Here is a 20,536-nt window from a genome sequence, read left to right as displayed (position 1 = left end):
TTTTATACCATGTGCAGCATACTCAAAATTCTACCCCTGCTGGGTTTTATAAATTTATAGACATAACAATGAAACTTCAATAGGTCTACTTTTCTCATGAATAATCTTTTAGAAATCACTTCCTTCCCTCAAAGAACAGGCCTACTCTTTTAAAACAGTTTTCAATTAGCAATTCCTTATCGAATGTGTCGTTATGCATTCAAAGGATATTTTTGTGGAAGTAGGAGGTCTGTATCCTTAATGTGTAATAAACATATTTCTGGTTGAAGGTTTTTGGTTGAATATGTATAAAAAAATTTATTAAAAATGAATAAGTACTATAATTTCAAGTGCAAAATGCTTAGGTGTAAAAGAATTAAAGCCCAACAGTTTTACCCGGATCTTCCTTTATATTTTGACTAATCAAATGCATTGCAGGGATCTCACTCAAGCTTTGACATCTCTGTTGAGGTTTCAAAATGGGATTTCCTTTATTTTTTTCTTGAAAGAGTTTTATAACACCAAGTGTTGTGAACCCATATTTTTCTGAATATTTTTGTGAAATTATTGAAATATATAACCAATTAAATATCCCAATCATCAAATTTCTGTGATATTTTGTGATTGTTTTCCAATGATCTAAATTAAAAGGAGGGTGATATTTGAATTTTTTGAATCAGGGTACTCTCTCCTTTAAAGGACAGCTTCCCAAAATTTGGAATATTCAAATGGCTTAATGATATACAGTAATTGCACAGTAATGATGTACAGTAGTATTTTAATTGTTCTATCTCAAACTGAAAACTAGTAGGAGAACAGAATCTTGATGGTGTCACTAAACAAGTTTTGAGATACAAAAATAGTTTTTGTGTTAGAATTATAAAACTTCACGTATTTTAAAAATAATCTATGTCAGTGCTCTTTGAAAGTTGAAATTCCATGTGTTGAAAGCACCTAGAGCAGCCCGCACAAAAATACTCCCAATGGCATTAACAGCGATGTTGCCATATCGCTGCTGGCCACTGATGTTGAGACAGATTACTGATTTTTCAAAACTGTCTACAGTGTCTGGCGTAGGATGTAGAGGGGAATTAAAATGCAACACTTATCGTCGGATTATTTTGGTATGGGTTGTTTTAGTCACTTGTTTATAGGAATTGAGTCAGAATACGAGTAATATTTCATCAATGTCAGTTACTGAGGAAAAGCAACAATCGTGCGAATTTGTGATTTTTAGGTTGAACAAATAAAATCGCAAGATCTGTTAAAAGATGTGTGTTTTAATGCCAAGTTTTCGAAGCAGAATGAGATAAGTCATTGTCGTGGTGCAGTTTTAGACCCTAAGTGTTCAAATCCTGCAAAACTTCTGGCAAACATTATTGAGTGTACCAATTTACTGTGACAGTTCTCTGTTTTTCCAGCTTCATTATGCCAGTGGTTCTACATTACTTTCTTTAGCATTGTTTTTCACCGGTGTTGAAGTCTGCTTGTTTTTAAACACTCATGTGTCTCTCTTCACCAATTGAAACATCATAAAATGATGTGTAGGCCTTATCACGTGTAAAACGTTTACATATGGTCTGTAACCACCACCATTAAGCATTTGGAATGTTTACAGTTGATTCTTATCTTTTTGTTCGTCTGTAGAATTGAGAGTCACATAACGGGAAACAAGTTTTCTAACTCCTACAAAATGATGTAACATACTAGTTTGTGTTACAGTGGATCCAAACCATACTGAAGCTTCGATCAAAGTCTGAAAAACACTTTTGTGCTCATTAATCATAGTAGAGACACACAGTCCATTTTCTGAGTGACTGTAACCGTGGAATGTGGATGTTTACGGATGAACTACAAGCTCCCAAGAATTCAGAATACCACAGAAATGTAGTCGCACTCGATGGTGTTTACACAAATGGCACGATAGAGCCATTCTTTGTACTTTTATTAAAATAAACTGACTTTAAAGTTATATAAAATCATAGCTCGAAAATTCTCTCTTGATAAATCTATGACTTTAAGACAGTGAACTTTGTGTTACAAACAACATTGTGAATTGTGTTGTAGACAACACATGTACCCATACTGCTGTTGAGTAACTGACACTTGAACAATCAGGAAAGGTTGACAAGATTATCTATCATAGAATGCAGTTTACTGTATCTAAAAACTTTTGGTATGACTTTTGTATAATACATAATACGCTCATGAACAAATAAAACCACGTTGTGCTTAATTTTAACAATTTTGAAGAGCTCTTTACCTCTTAATAATTTTATATTTTAAGTCTATAGTTTTCTACAGAGTTCCTGGGTTTAGACTATAACAACCTTTAAAGTCTTGATGAATGTGTTTGTTGTGAATTTGCATAAGAAATTCAGCTGAAGACTTGTGTCCTATTTGGATGGTGTGTTAAAGTTGTCAGGATGGAAAATTAATTTTGAAATATGTACAAAACACCTGAAAATAATTTTGTTACTATGTTTTATGTGTATTTATCTTTGTATTGAGATATGTAAGAGTTATATTAATACTTGGTTAATCATAGAATATTTCACTTTAATGTTCATGTGACACATGTTTCTTGAAGTGAATTCTTGTTTTCTTGCAAAACATGTTTACGTTTTACCTGAAAAGTTTAAAAGTGGTTCCAGCTTTTTTCTCAGAAAGGCCTCATAATTTAGATAATAGTGTTAAAATCTATATTTTATTGTTGTTTTTATAGTTTGATGAATAAGTACAAACACAGTTGAAACTTGTTGCAATAATACTAATGTGAGCATTACCAGAATGTTTCATCATGTTAGCTCCACGTTATGAATGTAGCCTAATTAAATTCAATCTCAGTTTACTCTAAAAGCCCAAAAACATTCAAGGATCTATTTAGGTGTAAATATTTTAAATTTGATGTCAATAACATGGCACGTCATTCCAGTTTTTTACAGTAGAAACAAAAAAATATAGAAATCTGGATAAACATAATGATGATGTTTTATGCATGAATTAAAATCTTCTTGAAAGGACTCGAAAACATCATTACACCTCTGTAAAATAAAGCTTTTAAATTCAGAGTAGGTAAGTGATTACAATACATTTTTATTGATTCGGGTTTCTTCACTTAAGCATAAAAATTAGAAAAGAACCAAAAAAGTCATTAATTTGAACAAAATGAATAGTGACCCTCATACCGTTCAAAAACATCCACGTCTTTTCCTGATATTTGTGAATTGTAATAAAATTGCACTAATTTATTTTATTTTAAGTATTTTTTATGATTTGTGTAATATTTTAATATAAATGCTCAATAATTTATATTTATCAATATTTCAAAAATACAGTTTAAATATCCATATTATATTTTCTTACAATATAAAAAAATGATGTAATTATTATGTTACTAGTAATAAACAAGTTGTTGTTAAAAGTAAAGAAAAAAACAATATGTTTTAAATGATACTAAAAGCATTTCCTAGGTTATATGGATTGTAAAGTTCCTTACAAAACAATCTTGTCCTTCCAGACAGGAAAATAAGATTTAGAAGCAACATATGTTCTTTCATTTGCCAAGGTTGTACCCTTTCCCCCTCTGTAGCCTACAAATATTTGTCTGTAATGCAATTTTGGCACTACAGAATTATAATTTCTTTAATGATTTGACATGATATAGGGCAAAATGGTTCTTAAATTCTTGTGCACAGTGGGGTAGTTTCGTCTCGTTGAACCAAGAACCAAGATGGCGTGCTGTTGTTGGCCAATAGGTTGTGATAGAATACGATTAATGGCTCACCAGTAATTCTGGCTCAATGGCAATAATTTCTGTTAATCAATTTCTGTCATGACAAATAGAATTGTATTCTCTGTTCTCTGTGTACAAAGTACCTTTGACTTTACAACTTCTGGAATGGCCGTGGTTTGTCTTTGGAAAATTATTCATTAAAAGTTTATTTCATGTATGGAGGATTTCCTATTTTGAAATGTAATGTTCGTTTTTCTTACAAATAACAGAACTGACAATCTTTTACTTACTGCTTTTAGAAAACTGAACGGCAGCATTCTTTCAACACAATGTTTTGTTTATTAAGAATTTTTGATGTTGCTGTATGAAAGTTTAGCTTATTCAGGTGTACTACTTAATTAATCTACTTAATATTTCTACCTCTGCATAGATTGAAAGTTAATATATTTTAAATAAGCTAATTTTCACTGAAGGTTTAGTTGTAACTTGCTATTGTAAGTCAATGTCAATCTAACAAAAAGGGCTAATTTAAGAACTAGGTCCTCAGAAAAATAGTAAAATTTAAGTATGATTGAAGTTTGTGGTACTATTATGTATCAGAAACAATTTCAATTAACCGGTCTTTTGAAATTTGTATTATAAAAGATGTTAAATTGGGTGGTTTATTCAAATTTTGTTTTGGATAAATACAATTTTTAAGTCCATTGTCCATGTCCAGCTAGAATTCCAAAATGTCGACAAGGCAACATTAAATATACAGTATAAAGACTATTTAAATATGATTATAATATTAAGGTCTTTTTTATATTAAATTAAATTAAATATAAATTAAAATTATTTGGGACTACCCTTTTTAAGCCCCTTGTGTCATTCGATATTGCGGATAATTCTAATTGTTCGTTCAGTTTTGATATTTGAATGATGCATGTTTCACTGTATTTTAAACTAGATGTACCGAATCATTCACGGAAACAACTTGTAAATCTTAGAAAAAATAGATCAGTGTTACTTGTTGGATGACCAACTAATGCAAGTACCTATTATTGTGTGTCTTACCAGTTAAAGATTTGGTTAGAAGATAACTTTTTGTACCCCTCAATAACCAATGCAACACAATATCTTTGTGAAAATTGTGAATGTTCTGTCCCACAAATATTATTTGTTATTTATGTTCTCACATAATTATTTATGTCATCTGTTTGTTTTTTGGTTTCTGCGTTGCTAATTCTCTTTCGACAGTATTGCATCTTTGTCTAGTGACAAATGTGGGTATTTGTCAATGAAAGGGCGAAGTGAGTGCTAAAATTCATTAGTAATTTGTAATTAACATATTCATAGTTTAAAATACATAAAACATGAAATAATGAAACTACACAATATTTCTCAAAATGGTCCATAATTAGGACTGTAATTATCCCTTTTTGTAAGATTGACCCTTATTTTAGTTACATTATGTAAATAAATGTTTAGATTTATTTGTTACCAGAGTTAGTTGTTATATCAAGCAATAATAAATTGAACTTTATTAAGTACAAAGGTTGTTTATTTACCTGTACAAATATTCAACTTGTAAAAATTTTGCAGAGGAGTAAAACTAAGCGTAATGGGTAAATAGGCCAGGGAAGCAGAGCTGCGGAGTCAGTGACTACACAAGTAGCAGTGGCTAAAGCTGTGATCGGTGATGTGGCCAGGTAATCTAGAGCCCAGCTTAACTAGAGATGTCAAGAAGAAGTTTGAGAGATAAATCAATAGAGTCCTGTTGGAGAGTCTGTAGGTTTGTGTAAGTCGTAGTGTCGACATGAGAATTTGAAATCGATTAAAGATTGAAATTTAGTGAAGAGAAATAGTTTTACCAAGAAATCCACAGAGAAATAAAAATTGGAGTCGAAAGGAAGATTGTCAAATATTGAAAGCCTAGACTTTGAAGCTTGAGTTTATTTGGAGGAGTTTAGGTTGGCCAACTGAATCATTGATTGAAAGTAAATAATCTTTACACCCGCCCAGTGGTGAGTGAACTATGTTTTATTTGTGCCAGTTAGGAATTTATAGCCCACTAAAGTTAGTTATTGGATATTATAAACCTAGCCTGTGCATTTTTATAACCTACAAGCCATAATGCAATAATAGTAATCTTTTCGGCTTGGCTAGTCTTTGTTATTTTAGTACACTTTGAAATTAAAACATTTATCAACATAAATATTTATCTTGTAAACTGTGTGTTTATAATTAATTGATCAGATTTTTCTGTTGCATCAATTGAATATAGACTGGTGTAGCTGGCATAAACCTGCTTAGCAGTATTACAATTAGAAATAGAAGGAGCATGTAGGCTGTAGGGCAGTTTGAGGTTGGATATTTATAGATATCCTGTTTATTAATTTTCAATGATATCACTAATTGTATGGAATAAAAATATGTTTTATTTTCAAATACATCAAGTATTGAAATGACATCATATAGGTTGGTACAAAAGTTAGATAAAACATATCTAAGTTTGTTAAGTTGTATTGTTCATTGTCTTCTTTGAATGAACTCATTGAGTGTTTAAAGGATTCTCGACCAGCTAAGTAGTAAGAACAGTCTTTGGTTTTCTCCTGGTGAGGCATCTCAATTCTTCTGGTGAGCTATGGATCTTATGGCCCTCTTTTGCAAATATCAATACTGTATTCAATATGAAGATTTCTTGCCGAGGTTGCTCCCCACACCGTTAGGCCAAACGTAAAAATGTGTTTCAAACAAAGAATGGTAGCTAATTTTGCAGATGTGTCACTTATAAACTCTGTGTGTTTTAATCACATTACGTGAGATATTCAGTTTAGAGAAGAGATTGTCTATATGCTGTGACCAGGAAAGACGTTAATCGACAATGACTCCTGGATACTTCGCCTGGGTATTTCTTTCCAGATCAAGTATTATTGGTACTTCTTCATATCTCCCAAAAGCTAGTTAACTTGTTTTTTCTTTTTGATTTATCACCGTCATTTTAAAGGCAATATTTATAAGCTATGTTCAGTGCTGTGAATGATTTGATTGATCATAGCAAACTCCACTCAAGAGCTGGGTAGGTCATTGGGAAATATTGAAACTGTGCAAAATTTGTCTAGATGTTCTGATATGTCATTTGTGAACAGTATAAAACAGTACTGTTTCCAATACAGACCCCTGGAGCATTCCTCGAGTTACAAACAAAGGTCTTGATCTGATTATTTCTGTGACTCCACTATTTGTCATTTTAATCTGCTATTTGTTGTTAGTCTGCTATTGAACATGTTGGCTGTGCTCTTAATGCTTAATTCTGTCTAACTTATTTATCATGACTTCAGACAATAAAATATCCTGTTCAGGTGCTAAGAAGAGGCCTGTAACAAGTTATCCTTCTTTTAAATTGTCAATTATGTAGTCTCAACCTCAATCAGGTTTGTTGTAATTGATTTCCCGTTGGTGAAACCATGTTGTGTGTTATTTAGTACTTAAAACTTATCATAGTGATCCAAAAGCCTTCTCAGAACCACTTTTTCTAGGATTTTAGTGAAAGTTGTTATTGCCCTGTAATTAGTGACCACAGTTTTTATGTTGTGGGTCAATTTTGGTAAGGTTTTAAGGCTGAGGAATATTAGCGTTGACTCAATAATTTGTTAAACCACTTTTGTTTGTTTTTGTCACTGTAAACGAGATTGAGTGCATATATAAATGTATTATATTATAAATACTTTGTGTGGTTTGGAGGTTATAAATGTAAATCTAAAGCCCAGTTATTAGGTATAGCTGGTTTTATAATACAGTGGAGTCCCGCTAATCCGAACACGTGTAATCCGAACAGGTCCAGGAGGAATTATTTATAACGATAATGAACATTTTTAGGAACTAATTACATAAAAAATGAAAATGGGTGTATCATTTCGTACATAAACAAAGAAAACTTTAATTAAATAGACATACAGTATTTTATTAAGACAAATTGTGTACGGTACAGTACATAAATAATGAAGTTAAATACAGTACCAAACTGAAACTTATAGGTTAAGTATGAGTTAAATTACTGTATTAAGAAGTGAAATCAAACAAAAATTGGACGTACAGTACTGTATTATTATTGAGTACAATATTAATTGTTAAAAGACATAAATTCAGTTATTGTCTTCTGTCGCATTGAAGAGAGTCTATTGGATGACGCGTAGTTTCGTACAACTATTGAACGCGTGGACCCGTACAATATCCAGTACGCTCACACTAAATACGGTAAATGTGCTTGGTATTCTCAAACACGTTTATTTGTCAAGAAATACAATGACAGTATTTTTCTGTAATTCTGGCTAATCCGAACAATCACATAATCCGAATAGGGCTCGGTCCCAATTAGGTCGGATTAACGGGACTCTACTGTATGTAGTTCTGATTAGTTGGTTTTTAGTTATGTAAGCTCTAGTGAACCACAGCTCTTTGTAAGGTACTTCTAGAGTACTCATTATAATGCATAGGTAAAACAAATTCAGTTATACAACATTTTTTCAAGTATATTATTACTGATTTTATGGCATTATTCAACTTTGCATTGTTTGCCAAACTGCATTTGGCCTGAAGATATATTCCATCCCAATTATGGATGTAATTCTTTCTAAAAATGCTCAGGATAGACAAGATTAAGTAGCTTTGTTCTTGTCATTGAGCCGAGGTGTACTACTGATATATGTAAAGGAAGTCTACTTTCCCTTCTCTGTCATCCTGCTTGTGTTAGTATTAAGGTGAAAGTGGATATAAAACCATCTCTCCTGTTAAGGTGTCATCATTAAAGTTGTTCAGGCCCGTGCGCATGGGGGGGGGGTTTGGGGGTTCAAACCCCCCCCTTGAAGATTGGGATATATCATATTGTTTCCATATATCAGTTTAATTGTGCTCTATTGCGCCGTCAGTTTACGCGCATGCGCGCGCAAATATTTCCAATCGTTTGATTGCGCGCGCTTTTCGCCTGATTTGTGTTAGCCTATATACTGTTTTAAAAATTGGAGCTCCGACGCGCTACACAATTGGTCGCGCGGGACCAAAAACGGAGCGCGCATGCGCGGGGCGACAAGTGAAAAAGTTTTTACTTTGTTTAAAGAATGAGTTACAAATGTATTAAAAGTATGTAGTTTTACAATTTTATAATAAACTCATTTTCCATACGTATTAATTTTTAATCTATTACTTATTTAAGTTTGTTCTTTTTTATTTCATAAAATAAGTATAGAACCCCCCCCCTAAATAAAATTCTGCGCACGGCCCTGAAGTTGTTTGAACTTGCGAGGACCTTTGATGAACAAAGATTATCAATCTGAAGCACATCATCGTAAGCAATTGTATTTTCGCAAAGTATTTTAAAGTTATTTTTGAGAAATGATAATATTTCATTAAGAACATCTCCATCTAAACAATGAGCTAAAATAGTCATTGGCCATCTAGTGTCCAGAAATTTACCTTGTAATCTTCAATTTAAAAAATTATTGTGAACAATTAAATTTGTTATAAAAGTTAAATAATGCTGACACTATTTGAAACTTGTTTATTACTCTAGTTCCTATGAAAGTTACAATATGCATTATAAAGGGGTTGTTTTACAGAGATGAATGATAAAAGGAAAAGTCTAGTATCAGTTATTATAATAGAAAGTTCTTATTTTTAGGTTGAGCTTTGGACTTTACTTGATGTACATCTCACATTACACTTTAAAACGATGTAGATCTTGCTTTTTGCTTTACGAACGTTAAATGTTTTTACAATCTTTTTTGTCAAACTCCTTGTAGACCATCCTCCATTGGATGTGAAGAGTCACTAAGTACCTTAAAAACTATTTCTTAAGTCCACTATTTGTTTACTAAGTTTAACTTTCACAAACTGAGCCAAGAAAAAAGTATTAAACCACTTAGAACAGGACCTATATTATAAATGTTTCACATTTTAAACCAGTGTAATTTTTTAAAGAGTGAACCTGTTGAGATCAGATTTGTGGCATTATACTCTGCCTATAAATACCTTTTTAATTTGATATAATACTCTCTACCTATGCTCTCATTTAAGATTTCCCTCTGACTCCTGGTAAGTTATCTCCGTGACATGACAAAAAATGGTAGTAACTTCAAAAAGTAAATTTTAGGTGCAGTAATGATATACCAAGTTTTATTGTTTTACCTGTAATTGTTCGGGAAATATCAAGCCTGTGCGTGACTTTTTTTAACATCCTGTATATGTATAATATAAGGAAAAATATAGTAATAGGTACATGCTTAAAATTTAAATAAACATTTATTGTAAATTTACTGAATTTTTCTTTGTTTTCTTGATGTATAAACATAAACTGACTAAATTAACTTGTGAAACACTCGTACGCAGTGAAAACCAAGCACATGATAATCTCTACAAGTGTGTTAGGGTCCAACAATACTAAGCAGGGACAGCTGGTACTTGTGAGGGTTAGAACGAGTATTGCAGGGCCAGATAAGAAGGGTGAAGGGTAGTCTTGTATTTTCCTATGTTAAAACGTGCCCACGATGTAAATGTTCGCTTACACATGCAAATGTAGTGGCATGTTCTTCTAAGCAAGGGAGCATTATAACTGGAGTACACTTGGAGCTGTATTTCTGTAAAAGATAAGCTCTGAATTTATTTTCACAACTGCATACAGATTCTTAAAACATTTTCTAGTTACAGGAAAATGAAATTCTAATGTAATGACCAATATTTCAGCATTGTAAGGTTTGAAGTTTATTTTTTATTTTAATTTGTTTTAAAATTATGTATTGTCTTCAAAAATAAATAATGGCCAACCAGACAAAGAGGAGAGTTGTCAGATTATAAATTTAAAATTACATTCACATTTCAGTATACAACCATTTGGGATAAAGAACTGCAAGATAATTTTATGAAAGTATTATAACATTTTGGGAGCATTTTTGTATGTTATATCCTGAAGAATTAAACATAAAAATAAAAATAATGATAAATACCTCTATGTTATTTTCCTCCTGTGCAGTATACATATATGTCTCTAAGAAAGCTTTATTCTGTTTATTTTTATGAGGTGTTTGAAAAATTATAAATTGAGATTATTGCCAAATATCTGAGTAGCCACACAACTCAGGCTGGGAATAGTTTTTTATTGGTTTGTATAAGGATTTCCCAACTTTAAATGTTTGAGCTGTACATTATGGAGGCAGAACGAGTTTTTTCATTAATATTGTGTTTTTACCCAGATGTATTATAACATGTTTATAGTATTATATAATAAATTAATTTTCATACATCAAATTATGGTCTTTTTACTGAGGTAAACTATCTGTTCCATACATAACGCTCCATCATATTTATAAAAAAATAAACTAAAATTTCAATTTCGGTTGCAGTATTAAACTGTATTATTAAAAATGTAACTTATAAAAAAGTGTAAAAAATTAAAAATTTTGATACTAATATATTGATATTGATATTTTTGTTTTTTAACTCCCATGAATTTGGATTACCTTTAACAGTATAATATGCATTGTCCAATATTGTCCCGTCTGTAATAAAAATTCAATCATAGAAATACTTTAAAATATTTGTATTCCATAAATATATTCTAGACTATAATAATGAATAAATATATAAAGTTTATTGGCTTTATAGATCTACATTTCAAATCTGCCAAAAGCAATGTGATACAAAAAGGTTTAAAATACTCAGAAATGTATCCAAACGTAACGATGGGATGGCTGTAATGTGAAAGTTATTTGTTTGGAATTTGGAATGTAAATTAACAACAATAGTTTTTTAAAAGTATTTAAAAGAAAAAAAACATTCACCTCATAGAATTCAGTTTTGTGCAAGTGGTTTAAAATACATCGTGATTTAAAAGGAATAAGCCAATAATAATTAATTACGTTGCAGTAATTGGTTTTACTCTGAGGGGTGGTACATCATATATTACTGTTGGTTATAAATATTTAATATCAAATCATTGCAAACATTTATTTAACTGGCAAGCAAAATTAAATTTGTTATTATTATTTACATAGTAAGGGAATTTACAGACATAACCGAGTGCTAAATGGATGAGTAATTTTAATATTTTAATTGTTTCACCATATTAGTCTCACAAATCTTTTGAACTACCAACCTTATTTTAAAAGTAAATTCAGTTTCTTGTTACATTTTGGAGAAATTAGCTATTAATATAAGCCATCCAGTGAAATGTAGATTCTAAAGATATTTAAGGTACAGATTTACTACATCCGTTACTAGAGTACCGTACTGATCAGGAAAAATTTTTCTAATTAAATTTTTGTAGTTCTGTTTAAACATGTCTCAATATTAACTTCGTATTCTGCAAGACAATAAGTAAATAATTATATTTGCCTATGTATATTTGATATACACCTATTTTACATTTGTATACATTCACCATTTTAATTGGTATAAAACTTCCATTATATATAATTATATTTGATTTTTTATTTTCGGTCGTAGTTGATGGCTGAGTGGTCTAAGAAGTCAGTCATTGTATCTAGATTGGAGACAATGCAGGTTCAAATCCTGTCTGAGACCTTAGCACTTTAAATCATTACCTATATAATACTCTATTGATCCTCCTCCTTATTCTGTGTGATAAGATCCTGCATAGGACATTCATTAGCCCATGAGGAAAGAGATTAGCCTTTCCTTTGTTTAAAAAACAGAAAAATATAATTTTCTTTAAATAAGTATACAAATATAATTTTTAACTGTGTGATATAAACTTAAAAATATAATTTAAACTTGTCTTATTTATTTTATTACTAAGATGAAATAGAAAACTAATAAATAATTACAAGTCATTATCAACATATTATTTCTAAACAGTATAATTTATATTATCGAAGCAAACACAGTTGTTACAGAGTGAGAACATTAATTCAATAACATTTTGTAAAAAATTATAAGAAATCATTGTCAAATTATTAGTATCAATATATTCTACTTATTGTTCATACCTTATAAACTAATAAGTAGGCCTATGTAAAAACTAGCTTATACTGGTTCGTATTAATTTTGAAATTCCATCTACCTGATTTGGCCAATAATAGGTATAAAATAAACCCTAATAAATGTGACTTGTAACAATCACCAATTGTGGGACGGTTATGACAAGTTCAGTAAAGTTTGGGGTAACCAAGAGATGTTCCAAACAATGTACTCGTACAATACCACGCGGCTTGTTGAATGCAAAGCACTCATTTGCTGTAGAACGTCTACAACACATGGACTGAAGTTGTGTCTGGGGAGTTGTAAAACAAGCAAATGGACACAAAGATAGGGTCCTTTGTATAGCAGTACAAAACATCGTTTTTATGCCAATCGTAAAGAAATACTGAATCTTGAGGAATGTTTTAAGCTCCTATTTTCCTGTTTACGTTGGTGGGTTTACGATTGAAGTTGATTTTGTAATGCAATCCATTTTGAACCGGTGGTCTTGAATAGACCTTGACTTTTCCCCCACTACAACAATGCTAAATCTCTCGCTACTTTACGGCCTTATCGTTTTGTTATGAGAGATGTCTCATTTTAAGATATAGGTAATAGTATAATACGCATCCAACTGCTTTTTAAAACTTTTTGTAACGTATATTCTTTTTTAATATTTAATCGGTGAGATATTCATACGTTTTAGATTTCTTCTTTTAAAAATACCGAAATATGTAAAAAGAGTTTGGATGCGTATTCCTTACAAGTTTAGTTATGATGGTGATTTCAGTGAGTGTTCTGAGGTCGGGGAATAATTCAGTTAGTTCGGAGATTGGACGCTAGGCTGTGTAACGTAAGTTTGATTGTTATCGTTCAAATATTTGCTAACTGACTTAGCACTCCACAGATGGCAGTCTGAGCGCTCGCTTTCCCGTGCCTAAATTTATAGCATTAGATGGATTATCTCTTGTGCGACTAATACAATCAAAGTAGAAACCGTATTTTTTAAAAATTTTTTCGAACTTATATTAAGTGAAAAGAAAGATATGGTAATAAGTTAATACTTTACCATTATTAGAAGTATTAAAAACGTACAAACATTTCCAAATTACGGAGAATCACTCTGAATTATAGATAAAACATAAGAGGGTAGAACAAAAACTAAGCTGTTATTTGATTTCTCTAACATATCTTACATTTTGTAATTTAAGAAACCAAAAAGTACATATAATTTTAAATAGAGAAAACTTTCTCCAGCGTTAACCAACTTGACTGTATCCCAATCGGGCTTGTCAGAGGGAAAGTTGTGTTTGGCAGAGTTGCGGGACCAAGCGGGCTTGATTGCATTTTGTGGTCGGCCGTATTTGTGACGTCACACTGAACAAGCCCGTGGTTTGTTCATGTCAAACTCCCTAAACACTGCTCTATTAGAGGCGCTTTGGAAATTTTTACCATGGATTTTTTGACTGATGTAGTAAAGTACTGATGTAGCATGTAGTAAAGTATAGAATTTCTATATTTGTGTTTCAAAATTGATCATTAAAGAAATACTAGATAAATGTATAATAGAATCAACTGTAATGAAAACCATTTATGTGTCGTGTATTATAAATTAAAAACCACAAAACAGATAATCGGTAAAAGATTAAATAGACAAATCTTCGGTGGTACTGTTTTTGTTTTCTTACAATCCGAGGTACAGAAACCCGAAATGTAGATGAATTGTTTTGAAACATTATTTTGTTAAAACTAAAATATACTCTAATATTGCTTTAGCTATTGCAGGATTACACTAAAATAAAATAATGTTCTCCTTTTTTGTTAAACTGTGCCAGATTTAGTTTTGTTTTAAACAATACATACATACATGCTAAAATCTATTTTACACAACAACACGGCTGAACTGACAGAGGTCCAGTAATACCGTTACACAAGTTTGTATGGGCAGCTGTCCTAACCTCCTTTACCGCAAGTTTAATTAACGCACGTTCCAGTGTAAACGTTAATTCAGCAGAATTTATGTTAATTTTAGATGCTACGCTTGAATGGATTGTTCTCAATTAATGTTAATTGTATATACATTTGTTACGAATATAAAGTGTAAAGAAAATACAAATATCTAACTCAACTATCCATAGTATCCAGGTTTATTGCTCTTGGATGTCATTTACCAGACGTTTACTCAGTAGTCATTTCCGCCGGAAATCACTCCTTCAACTACGTGAATTGGAGCAACATGTTATCGCGGAATTAATTTACACGCTGAAACGTCCTTTCATTAAACTTGTGGCGAATGAAGGAGGTTGGGGCACCTGTCCATACAACTTGTGTTGCTGGTATTATTGGACCTCTTAAGGAATTGCTTTTAATTGTTTCAAATGGTGACTTTTTCTACTTTAGGTCAAATTCCTTGTTACCCCTACATTATGTCGACGACAGTGATGTACGGAATATTTCCAAAACTGGTTAACCTATGTCTATTTTGGTCAGTTTATCCTTCAAGTAATAAGCAGAATTAGTAGAATGCTCTGCATAAGCACTTGTATCTCTGGACATTTAGATTTCATATGAGCTGAACCCTTCCGCTGATAATGATGTTTTATTTGACCAGGTGGAGTAGGTCTAAGAAGTACTCTCCAGTGCTAATGGTGACATCCGAACCATCACTTATTGCCGGGCAGGTGGGCTGCTTGCAAGGAAAGGATCGCTCAGCTATCACCCATCCGAACAGCATCAGTACTCGCTAGACTTCATCATTAGCAATTATTCATAATTGATTAATTTGGCTTAAAATCACTTAGAAACCCTGAATACCTTGTTTTAGTGAGTATTTTATTATTCCTCAAATACATTACGATCACTAATTTATAGCCTCAGCTTCAGTATCCATGAAGATAATGCGATACGCATCTGCCCGTCCAAATAAATACAAGCTGGCGTGGCGTTGTAAACTCTAATAATCCCCGGATGGAAAATGAAAGAAATCACAGTCAGGACAACTCTTCAACCAACTGATAAAATTGTTGCCATTCCTAAGAAAAAAAAAAAAAAAAAAAAAAAAAAAAAAAAAACTGACTCGGACTTAACTAGTGCCACGTCAGTAAAGAGGCTGACTTGATAAGTATTTATAAGGGTGACGTCTAAGAGATTCTGGTATCGATAAAGATATGAGAGAATGAAATAATGTCCAAGAATAATCATTAACATTTTCCAGTTTGGAATAAATTCTATACTCAATGGTAAAGGTGTAATGATTCCAGTCATAGTTCATAACATTAAAGACTCCTATCATAAATACAGATTTAATGAAAACTAAATCTGTAATAACATCGAGATAAGACGTAGAGGGATTGTTTTGTGTTGATAAATAGTAAAAAATTCTTAAAGCTTAGCTTGGCGTAGGAGATTTACATTAACTTTAGACACAATAACCAGCTAATGTAACTAAACCCATACCTGGCAATTTGTACTTATTCGTTTAAGTTGATTTTTCCACTTACCGAATTGGTTACGACACTGCTCATTACAGGAGCTTGTAATCGATTACATCCATTGCGTTTCTCGGCTAATTGTACAAAGGGTTGTCTCATTAGAGGCAGCCTTGCAATTTGTGATTCGATAACTTTGCTTTAATTCCGAAAGGCAACGAATACCCTTTAATTATCCTATTAATTAACATATTATCACCATAAACGTTTATCGGTCATGATGTTATTAATTAGTAGTACGGATAAATTGTATTGTTAATATACGGGATGCATACGAGATCAATGATATATACTCTCTTCAAAAACTCCTTCAATAATTACATCGCAATATAGACGCTGTGTTCCGTTACGTTTCCAAAAACGAAGTAGAAATTTTAGATTTATTTTAGAACATATTTTACAATAAAAGAAAAATAACAGAGATCTTTTTAGTAATATAAATAATAGTAAGTGTTAATTCGGGAAGGCAAGGAAAGTGTTAGAGAGAAGAGAACATATTTATTAATATACAATAGTAGTATGTACGAATATAGTACACGATTTATGAAAGATTTACTAGCAAAAACTTTCCATGGTGATTTAATTACTTTTTAGATTTTTACTCTGAAGGTGGTGAAAATGTGTACCTAGCTTAAAAAGGATATAAAGGCGCATTATATATATATTATATTATTATATTATATATACATATATATATATATTATTGGCGAATAATTTATTTTTCAAAAATAAATTGGTGGCAAATCTATATATATATATATATATATATATATATATATATATATATACACATTTGTATATATATATATATATATACATATATACACAAACATTCATATATATATATATATATAAATGAATGTTTGTGTGTTTGTCCTTTATGGAATCGTAAACTATTTAACCGACCATTATGAAAATTTGTATGGTTTATATACTATGCCCATTGATGCGCCACCAGGCAGTGCTGCAAAAGATACAAGTTTTCAAAGTGCCTGCACACTAAAAACTGCAATTACGAGACAGTTATGTATATTAAATAACCAAATACTATATTGAAGTTATGATGTATATTATTTTGTCTTGAAGATAAATTTCTGATTGAACTTAAAGTTTGAGTGTTAGACCAATTTATAATAAATTACATGTAAGTGTATGATGGCTATAAACATACACAGATTTTCTTGATCGTGGCAAAAAGGCAAACTCGACATCGGCAATGGAAATATAATTCACTTGAACCAGAAGTGCACATACACGGGCAAAGCTTACGAAAAGCGTGCAAAGCCGCGGGATACAGCTAGTTTTATATAAGCTTAAGAGATGTTTATCACATAAAATGTTATGGTGAAGAAACTAACAAAAGAGGGACATTTGCAGCTGAAACAATTTCTGTTTTTTAACAGAATTTCACGAAATTAGTAAAATAGTTATTATTCCAAATAAGATATTTTGATAGTTACTTTCCCTTACGATTTAAAGTCATTACTACTTTGATGTGGCAAAAAGATAAATGTTTGTATTTCGTACAATTACATTACGGTATATATTTAAAATACTAAAAACTAAAATTATTCCAACACCTTACAATTAGATAACAGAACGTAGAAAAGACAAATGATAAAACAATGAAAGTTGAAACATACATTCTTTTCTGTGATTCCTTAAACGAGTTCCTATAATATACATAGGAATCACACAACACACCTCTTTGTAAACACATTCTATGAAATTTTCACGGGGGAGTGACAGCTTTTATGCAAATTTCAGATAGTTTAGTTTCTTAGAACAATCGGATGTGAAGTCCGTTATGATCCAAAATGTGAAATTGTGAATTTAAATTTGTTATATTATTGTTTTTCGTATTAAATACTATGTTCACCATTCATATTTAATCGATTGTTACCAATATCATACAATCATCGATCAACTATCGAATATTGATTATTATCGATTGTTATCTTTTGTTATTGTTTTTTGTCTTTTATATGAATAGAAAAAATATAGAGAATGAGTAAAATCAGAAGTGGACTTTGCTGCGACCCCGATAGTAAAATGAGTCACGTACTGTAGATTTACTCACCACACAATGCATATAAAATATACGGAGAATGGTAGGTACTTGTAGGGATTGTAATGTTAAATTGTAAAGGCAAGGGGTAATGCTTTATTTTACTTCCAACATCAACTATATAAATGTATCGTCAAATTGTTACAAAATCCTAGTCACGTTCCTTTGGGTAATTTTACATATGAACATTAAATATATTTTATTGCTATGAACTGTCTCAAATCCAATGTTAGTTCATTGTCTTATTTGTTTCTACTTACAATATCACAGATTACTAAAAATGTATCGTTTATGTAATATAGAAGTTTCGCAGAGAGTTTTCTCTATGTGGAGCATTTTTCTTTGAAATGCACATATTTTGCACAATGAATCATTTGAAAGACATTTAAAACCAGCACCAATTGTTTTAAAAACTGTAAAAATCAGGAGTTTGTATCTACTTAATAAAACAATAAATAATATTTAAGCCAAAACAGTTAAAACTTAATTTTATATAACTATTTTCAATTCTAGTATTGTATATACAACAGGTCCTGTTTTCATTTATGGATCAACTCTGACCAGGTTCAAAATGCAACCAAAGAGCAATGGACCTCGTGGTGAGAAACATGAACTTGATTGCATTCTGCGGCTCAAGCTTGCATAAGCAATACCCTGCACATTCAGGTGGGTGTTGTTCCGTAGCCGCAGTAACCACCTTATTATGGCGTAGGCTCGGATTGTGTGCATAGATATGTATATATTGTGTTTTGTATGTATATATACTATATAATGACAATTACTGACATACAATGACAAACGAAGAGATATAGCATGATTTTGTTTATCAAATACACATATGCTTTTCATAGAAGGAGAGAGTACTCTAGATACTTACAAAATTTGTAAAAAAAATAATTTATTAATTTAACAAATTCGAAGTACAAAAATTAAAGCTTAATTAGACCTTTTTCAGTTTGTTTATGTAACATATTACTAGTATCAACTCTTGGTGTGATAGAAACTATAAGTGAAATTAATGAACAGAGCCGAAATTCAATCAACGAATATCATTTACCTACGTGATTACATAAGATCGCCATTAACGTGCTTTTATTAGTGTGAATAAATTATATTGTAAATTTAGTAGATGCATTTGAGAATATATATTTTATAGTATAATTATAATTACATTTATTTCACTCTTGAAGAACTTAGGTGATGACTGGTAGTATGGCCCGTAATTCAGGGACATTGGCACTGATTTCGGTAATATTGAATGTGCACTGAAGTCGATAAGAGAAAGTACAGATTAGAAGACTATATAAATGTTATGAAGACCTGCAAGAAATACTCCTCTCTCTGTTTATAAAATGAAGAAAGAGGAGTTCAATGGAACAGATGGCCTTTAAGAGATTATTGTCAAACAGGACGAAAGATAAAAACAAAGATAAAGTAAACTCGTTAAAGACAATAGATATAAGGATACAGACCTTTAGCCTTTTCATGAAAACAAATTTTAGTGGCCCCAGTTAAGGTTGACTTGGAGATAAAATGCAAAGGAGGACAACCTTCTTCATCCGAAACTCTTGCACAAGCATGTTACTTGATTACATGTTATCGGTTTTTAATCAAGACCTTGAATTTCTTTGGCCTGTGGTAAACTAATAATATCCGTTTCTTAATTGAATATCAAGCCACTGACATTGACCAATTCCATGGTAATTTGGTTTTTGAAATGCTAGTCCTAGGATCTGGAAAAGAAAAAAATCCTTTTCTTTAATTTCTTGGATGTTCCTGTATGATTGTGGACAGAGAAGTTTATACATTAGATTATTATTATTATGAAATTCATTAATGGATACTGAATATTGTAACAAATGTAATCTATTAATAGTTTTTTTGTAAAAATTATGCTTTTAAAGTAAATATAAAAACTAGAGAATGGAATAGAATAACCTTTTTTATATATTTTGATTAATTATTGTCAAGAGTTAAGTTATTTATTTCTCGTAACATTTATTTATGTACACTGTAAAACTAGAAAAGCGCTGCATTCTATTAATATTTTGCTATTACAAATATAAAAATATTAATATATATTTTTATAACATTTTTACGTAAAGAAAGTAAAGGCTCATTATTGGACTATAAAACAATGTAAGTTGGCTACTATTCTAGTTTGTCACAGATATTGAATATGTGCTAAGAATAGTCTTTCGTCATTTGGATTAGCACGGAGAAATGATAAATGCGAAAAAGTGAAATGTGCAGAAACCTGCTAAAAAGGGACAATTCAAATGTAACCTTCAAAATGCAAAGAGGTCTACTGGA

This window comes from Homalodisca vitripennis, unplaced genomic scaffold (assembly GCF_021130785.1).
Source record: "Homalodisca vitripennis isolate AUS2020 unplaced genomic scaffold, UT_GWSS_2.1 ScUCBcl_584;HRSCAF=2928, whole genome shotgun sequence".
Classification (NCBI taxonomy): domain Eukaryota; kingdom Metazoa; phylum Arthropoda; class Insecta; order Hemiptera; family Cicadellidae; genus Homalodisca; species Homalodisca vitripennis.
The sequence above is the reverse complement of the archived record's forward strand: the minus strand, read 5'-3'. Positions refer to the sequence as shown.